Consider the following 8,446-nt stretch of genomic DNA (forward strand, 5'->3'; position numbering starts at 1 on the left):
CACACATAAGCTCTGTACTCTAGCTGATAGAGTTGTTTCCCAATGGAGTGGAAGTCTGGGTTAACATTCTGAAAGTGCTACCTACACAAGTGACATTGAACAGCTCAGCAAATGAATGACATTGCTGAAAACCAGGTGTCTCAGTGTGAGAGTGCCTGTGGCAGGTAAAAGGGGGTAAGGTACTGGACTAGATGTGGGGACATCGGTATGAACTTATCTTTAGCTTAATATTGATATGGAATCTTATACGCACAAATATTTAAAGATATTTGTATTATGTATGTGGTATTACACATGTCCATATTTCATAGCCCTGTCAGGGGCAAGGGACTATATGCAATGACAACCCAGTAGCAATGAGCACACCTACTCTGTCGCAACTTGGTTCTAAAACCATCTTCAGATAAATGGAACCAGGGCCCCTTAGAGAAATGGCTGAGACTAAGACTAGGGTGGGAAAAATTCAAGATGCACATGGAGCATCTTGTCTTTGAGCAATGAAGTACCCAAGATAAACAAAAATCCCACAAGGACAGGGTTATTTCAAGTCAACTAAAGAGACAACTGAAAGAGCTCTTGATGGCCAAAGCTGGAACTATTTGAGCAACAAAGTGAATAAAGTAGCATTTGATTATAACCCCAAAAATAGAGTAACTATCCGCCAACTCATCCTGATATAAATAAGTGGTCCAATAACTAATTAAATGGAGAGTAAGAGACAAATCTCCAATGGAGAAGAATTCCAAATAATTTTTGTAGCTAGTCCGCCTTCAAGTAGGTAGAGCACAACTTCCTACTTCTTACATGAGGGTTTTGTGTTATCACTTTCTTCCAAAGAGTATGGCATGGAAAGGAGAGGAAAACCAACAACTTTATAGTGGAGACACGTGGCAGACCCCAGGTGACCAAATCAGCATCAACAGTGACTGGCCATGTTGAGAGAATGCACTCTTGTAAAGAGAACAGCGGCACTTAGCTAACTGTGTGGCCTTCTTCCAAACACCCATCACACCGTGTAATCATGAGACAAACATCAGACAGATCCAAAATGGAGAGACATTCTACACAATGCCTGGCCAGCACATCCCAAAACTGTCAAGGTCATCAAAAAAAGGAAATCTAGGAAACTTTCACAGTCAAGAGAAGACTAAGGACATACGATGACTAAATATAATATGATACCCCTACATGGGGTCATGGAAGAGGAAAAGGACATTAAGGAAAAGCTAAGGAATCTAAACAAAGTATGGAGATTAAGTAATAATTATTATGTATCAATACTGGATCATTAATTGTGACCTATGTACCATATTACTATAAGATGTTAATAATCATGGGGGCGTCTGGGTGGCTCAGTCTGTTAAGCATCAGCTTTTGGTTTTGGCTCAGGTTGTGATCTCATCATTTGTGAGATCCAGCCCTGAGCTGGGCTCTGTACCGACAGCGTGGAGCCTGCTTGGGATCCACTCTCTCCCCCTCCCCTATTCATTCTCTCTCAAAATAAATAAATTTAAAACAAATTTTTTGAATGTTAATAATTATAGAAATTGAATGTGAGGTATATGGAAACTGTACCATCTTTTTAGTTTTTCTGTTAATCTAAAACTATTCATAATCTTCTTAAAAAGATATTAGAAGCAAACAAAACATGGTTACTGGATTAGGATCTTGTGATTCTGCTAGAATTTTTCCCTCAATGAAGGGGGTGTGTGAGTAGGTCTGTTCTCCTTGACACTGAACCCAAAACTAGGAATAAATGAGTGGAGAATGTCACCACTGGTCAGGCAATTAATCCAGTCTAATAATATGTGTAAAGTTATGTGCTGGGAAAATGCTAAATGTAACCCCCATCGCGAAGCGTTCAACTCTGGATTTCTGCTCAGGTCATGATCTCACCATTCCTGAGTTCGAGCCCTGCACCAGGCTCTGTGTTGACAGTGTGGAAACTGTTTGGGATTCTCTCTCTCTCTCCCCCTCTCTGCCCTGTTGCTCGTGCTCTCTCTCAAAATAAGTAAATAAACTTTAAAAAAGAGAGATAACATGAATGAAAGCAATACATGATAAATGTCACGATAGAATCAGAGTGTGCAATAAAAATTCAAAGCGTGTTAAATTCAGGCTAATCATCCAGGAGATGGGAAACAAAGAAGTCAACAAGGCATTCTGAAATAACGGGAGCGGGGCAGTATACCGAAAGCCACCTACGGTCTCTCACTAAAGACGTAACGGAATCAGATAAGGATTTTAGGTGGTGGTTCACCTGCATGCATGGTCTCCCCTTCCTTCTCTCCCAGTTCAGTCCACTCCAGACGGCTCTGGCACCGACTGCTCCAGTGGGCGTCACCCACGTCGGCATTAGTGGCACGGATCGCTCCGCCCCGAACTGAGCCTCTGGAATACCACCCCGCTGATTGCCTCCCTATCTCCCTGGCTCCTGTTCTTTGCTGGTTCTTCTTTCTCTACCCAACCTCCAAGTGATGGTGTTTTCCAGTCCACCTGCTCCCTTTTCTTCTTTCTCTACACTCTTGACCTCATTCATGCTCATGGCTTGGTTCATTTCCATCTGTTTGATCTGTGTTTCACAGTTTGCATCTGTCCCTCAGAATTCTCTGAGCTCCACTCTTACAGATAGAGCTGTCTGGGACACCTTTTCCAGCAGAGTTATATGAGAGCTGTGTCAAATGTAATTTACCCATAATTATTCTCTTGGTCTCCCCTTCCTCCTTCTGAAACTGTGTCCCCATATTTCACATTTCCTCAGTAGTATTGCCCTCCTCCTAGTTCTACAGAGGCATGGGAGATGTTGATTCTGACCTTGGCCTCACTGCCCCTGCCCATCCAATCCATTAGCCAATACTGTCAGTTTAGCGCTTAAAAAATTACGCGGTCTATACACGCAATGGAGCATTATTCAGCTTTAAAACAGAATGAAATACGGCATTTGTGACAATGTGGATGGACATAAAGGGCATTATCCTAAATGAAATAAGCGTCACAGAAAGACACATACTGTATGACCCCCCCCCCCTTATAAGAGGAATCTAAAATAGTCAAACTCAGAACCAGAGAGAAGAATGGTGGTCAGCTGGTGCGGGGGGATTGGAGGGGGGCTGTGGTTGGGGGATGGGGAGCTGTCATTCAAAAGGCACAAAGGTTCACTTTTGCAAGATGAATCATTTTTGGACATCTACTACACAATGCAGGATCTATACTTATACTGTGTTATAGACTTAAAAATTTGCTAAGAGGGTAGATATTATCCTAAGTGTTATTAAAAAGGTAAAAACATTAAAAATAAGGCAACAATAATTTTAATTGCCTTAAATGTGTCCATTTTCTCCATTCCTTAGTCCAAGTCATTGTGGGCTTTTTTTTTTTCAAAGGTTTTAATTTTTATTTTTTGAGAGAGAAAGAGACAGAGAGGGGCAGAGAGAGAGAATCCCAAGCAGGCTCTGCGCTGTCAGTGTAGAGCACAATGTGGGGCTTGAACTCACCAACTATGAAATCATGGCTTGAGCAGAAATCAAGAGTCGGATGCTTAACCGACGGAGCCCCCCAGGTGCCCGCCAAGCCACTGTTCTCTCGGGCATGAGGTCCTGAAGCAGCCCCTTAACTGGTTTTCCTGCTTCCTCTCTTATTCACTTCAATCCTTCATCTCTGCCCTAACGAAGGCCATCCCATCGCTCTCTATTTCAAATATTTATGTGGCTTCTCATGGCTCTTAGGATAAAAGTAAAAATATTTAATGTGCCCTGCTTGGTCTCGCCCCGTCTCCACCTCTGGCCTCGCCTAGCTTCACATTCCCTGGCTCTTTCCACCTCGACCACACCAGCTTCAGCTCAAAATGCAAATACGTACCTCATCACACAACAACGCTTACAGTCCATGAACCCGTCTCACATGGAACAAAACCCAACTCTCTGATGTGAACCACAAGGCCTTGTGATTAGACCCGTGGTCGCTTCTCCTGTCTCAGGTCAGGATACAGCCCCCTCCTCACACGTCATTACCCAGCCAGACCAACTCCTTTGTGCCCTGGCGCTTTCCACCTGCTGCTGCCCTTTTGCCTGACAATCTCACCCTTAGGAGTTCTATCTCAGCCTAAATAGCCCCTCTGAACAGACGCCTTCCCTGGCCACCTATTTAAGGTCCTCACTGTCCACTACCTCAATACCCTGTTTACATTCTTCAGAGTTCTGTGGTCTTATAATTTGCTCACATGTCTTGGTCTATTTCCTCCACGAGATCGGAAGGTCCAAAAAGATAGGGTCTGATGCATGGTAAGGAGGCAAACGTTTAAAAACTAATCTGATCACAAGGCATAGATAGTTTCATGATTCAAAGCACAGTCAAGAGAAAATGCAACAGTCCAGGCTTCGCATCCCTGAATGATACCCCAGCCTCCTATATCAGTCAGACAAAACAGGTAGAAGGGGGTGGCACAAATGCGAGAGAGGCATTAAGAAGGTTAAGATGGTCAGCACTGTGTTACAAATTTGACACCGTTGGAAAGAGGAGAAGAAAGGAACAGAGATGGTCCTACGAGGTGGAGCCTGAGCAGATACACTGGCTAATCACAGGCGCCTGTCCTCTGGAGAGGAAGTCGGACAAAGGAACCTTGAACTGCCTTCCTCATAGCAGTCTGCACCTTAAGTAAATCAGGTTTCCTTCCGTGCTATTAATGAATTCTGTCATTTCACTATGTATCACATGAAACCAAATTCCTGTCTTAAGTGGGATATTGAAGATTCCCAGTGCGCTTTCCAGCTCTTCTGGGGGGACGGAAGGCTTGGAGATCAAGTAAAAAATTGAGTATTACTCCCAGGCTGCCACTCCCTGGCATGTGTCCTTAGCATGTTAATGAACCTCTCCAATTCTTGGAATCTTCTGTAAAATGAGAATAGCAACTTCATGTTGTCCAGACAATTAAAATTAGGTAATGCCCATGGCCTTGGATGGGCATGGCACCTGCGGTGTGGTCTTGCGATTCCCAGCCCATCCCTCGTCCTTTCCAAGGTAGGTCCGTTCCCATCTTCTTGATATTCTCCATGCAAACCCCCTGATTATATTCCTATCTAGTTTTCAGGGACAGTGTGAGAATAAATGAGTTAATACGGTTTGTTCCTCATTATCCACTTTGTAGCTTATTTACAGCAAGTTCTTACTCTTGGTTTAGCCTCATCCTAGCCTTAGGAGATATTTTGGCAGGTTCTTTATACCCTCAGTGGCTGCGTGCTATGGAAAGGAAGCTTGAATTGAATATCAGTCTAATAAACACAGTTGCTAAGAAAAAATACCATGTACCTTCCAAAATCAAACATAAATGGCTTTTAAGATTATTTGTGGCTTTGAATTATGTCTGGAATTGCTTCATTTACATTAACCAGGTTGATGAGAATGGGCTACATGCCATATTTCTGAAAAGACTTAATGCTTCTTGGAGAGGGGACAAACCATAAACACACGGCAGTATCACAAAAGTTTTACACATGAGGAATGATCCTCAAAAATATGAAGAGTAAAAAGCGGCGACACTTTTTTCTCTTTGCTAAAATTTTTGCTTCCCAGAACTCACATTTTAAAAATACCCAAGACACCTTCTGTGTGTGTTCATCTCAGAAACCTCCAACATCGGCAGCTGACGCACCTGGCAGCGGAACTCTGTGGTGGTGTCCTAGGGTCGCTCCTTGGTGGCCGAGGAAGGGGACAGCGCTCAGAGAGGCATCGCACTCATGCTGTTCGTAGTAATGGGTTGAATCCACAATGATTCCTCTCTCCTCCAACTCCAGTGCAATGAATGCATGTTCCCAGAGGTTGGTTTCTGGGTTTTGTTTTTTGCTTATTATTATTATTATTATTATTATTATTATTATTGGTATTTCCACTTTAAGAACAAGGCACTGGGAGTGGGGAAGGAAGTTTGAGACTATTCTCAAGGAGCCTGGGAGATCTTGCAGTCGGGATGGGTCCTCCACTCTGAATCGTGGACCGTGTTGTCTACGGATTCCTCTCCCACGTTTCTGGAAACCACTCACCCGCACACTCACTACGGAGACTAACTGCTCCTAGAAGGGGAAACTCTTCCCCTCGTTGTAGCCTTAGAAGGGCAGCTGTCAGACGCTGAGCTCCAACGTGAAACTGCGTCAGAAGAAAATGCCTGCTTGGACCACGGCTGATCCTATTTGCTCCCACATCTAGGATCTGAGAAGCGGACCCAGGCACCCCGGACTGTATCTGTGGCTCCGGAAGTCCTGAGCCGAGCCCATTTCACAAAGTTCCCTCGAGTGTCGTTCACTCAGCAAGTATTTATCAAATGCCCACCATGCGCCAGGCACCGATCTGATTTTCTCTGAGGGGACGCCGACACGGGACAGGTTGCCTGGGTGGAAGGCAGGCTTCCAGAACACCATCGCGGGCTCGAAGGTGCCTTGGAGAGTCAGGGATCCCGTCCGTATATGGTGGACTAAAGAGCTGCCTTGGACCCCACCTTCTGGACAGGGTAAGCCCAAGAAAAGCTCGCTACCACATTCTCATGCTTCCTTCAACGCCTTCCTTTAGTTCCTACTGAATCACCTCTTTGGGCTGAGGGCCTTGAGGGAGCGGGCACACACCAGCCTGTGCCAACGGCGTGGCACAGCGGAGACAGAAGTGCCTCAGGGAGCCCTGTTCCAGAAGAGCCTCTGCTCCCCTTTGTATCAGCCACGACCCTCCTCCAACCCTGAGGAGGTAAACACCAGGGAATCTGGGCTCCTGTTCAAGTATCTCAGAATACGCAATGCACCCTAAGAGGTCAACACTGCAGCAGTTTGTTCTAGAATAATGCTAACATGCTGGAGATTTGCAATTAGGAATTTAATTCACCCCAGCATACAAGAACATTTCTTTCTTTGTTCTGCTGGCTTCAGAAAAAGAAAAAAAAATCCAGGATACCACCACTACCCATTTCCAGAGCTGTGGATTTATTTTAGGCAATTCTCTCTCATGCCGCCTCAGACAGCCCGACACTTAAGCTGGATCAGGGTTCGAACATAGAGTTAAGCGATGCTGGAGTAATCAGACATTTGGAATTTGAGATGGTGACGTCTTTTGTTTTTCACACATTACAAAACAAGTTAGGAGAGCAGCCTCATTGACAGATGTGTACAATTGTGATAAAAAAATAGTTTTGCAATATATTTGTGTTTTGTAGCTAGGCAACAAAAAATGACTAACACACAGGAAGTATGTGCTTGTATACTTTTTCCAGCCAAATTATGAGAATTACAAATCTCTTGTGTTCCTTACGTGAATATTCTCTATGTAACATAAAGAAAGAAATCGATAAATAAAAGAAATAAAGCCCCTTGGGTTTAGAGGGCTTGTTTTGGACTGACTTCTCTCCCACAGTCTCTTTATTTTCTTGCCTTAGTGAGTCCTTCCCACAGGGTATCAGGAGTGGGAAGTTCTGTAAAAAAGAAAGGAAGGGAGTGGATCATAAGCTATTAATTTTTTAAAGAAAAATATCCTTCAAGGATCCAAGGAAGAATATCACCAAAGGAAGAGTCAATCTTAGCTTCATTATGGAGTGACATATTATATGAACTATGTTATATATTTTTTAAGCTTTCAGGAAATAGATTGGTGTAGAAGTAAAAATTACTGCTATAAAACAGCTCTGATTACATTGTGATTCAGACTCCAGCAATCTGTCACAAGTACTGTTTGTATTGTTACTGTAATTCTACAGTATCTTCCTGTTGATCCTGTTTTTCAATCTGTGGCATTTAGTAGCCCACAATTTGTACCGCCCTATGGAAATCTTTTCATAGCCTAGGCTACATAATTTCTTTTATGTATCTAAGTGGAGGGCCCTCTATTCGGGGATATCACCCATGCATTTTAAAGAAAAGAGTCTTATAAAACCCCTCAATAGAAATTGTTGTATCTTGACCCTCAAACTAGCTGCTTAGTTCAATAGCCTTTCCATACTGGTGCCAGGCAGGCAAAACAGTAAGTCCAATAGAATACCAAATACATAGTAGGAAGAAAAAAAAATAAAACAGAACTGACAAACGGTGACAGGTTGCTCCTGTTGGATTCTAGGAAATGCAGTTTTTCGTTGAAAATATTACATAAGTTCCAAAGATTGACTAGCGACCCAAAATGTTGAGGGACGCCATTTGAACACATGTATCACGTTCACAGAACTCAGTCTCTGCAGACTGGGCAGTCCACCATTTCAGTTCCGCACGGTAACCCTGTGTCCCAAGCACCTCAGTCACCCCCCGCCTTTGCTTCTTATCCCTCTGGAGGCTGGCTGCCCAAAGGCCTAGAGGCAGAGTGTAGTTTAAAAGCTTTTAATAGAAAGGTTCCCGGAAAAAATCCACATCCCATACATTCCAAAGCCTGCTGTACCTACAAGTCTAACAAGAGAAATTCTCCTAGATCAACTGCCAGTGAGAAATGA

This window comes from Suricata suricatta, chromosome 10, assembly GCF_006229205.1.
Source record: "Suricata suricatta isolate VVHF042 chromosome 10, meerkat_22Aug2017_6uvM2_HiC, whole genome shotgun sequence".
NCBI classification, from domain to species: Eukaryota; Metazoa; Chordata; class Mammalia; order Carnivora; family Herpestidae; genus Suricata; species Suricata suricatta.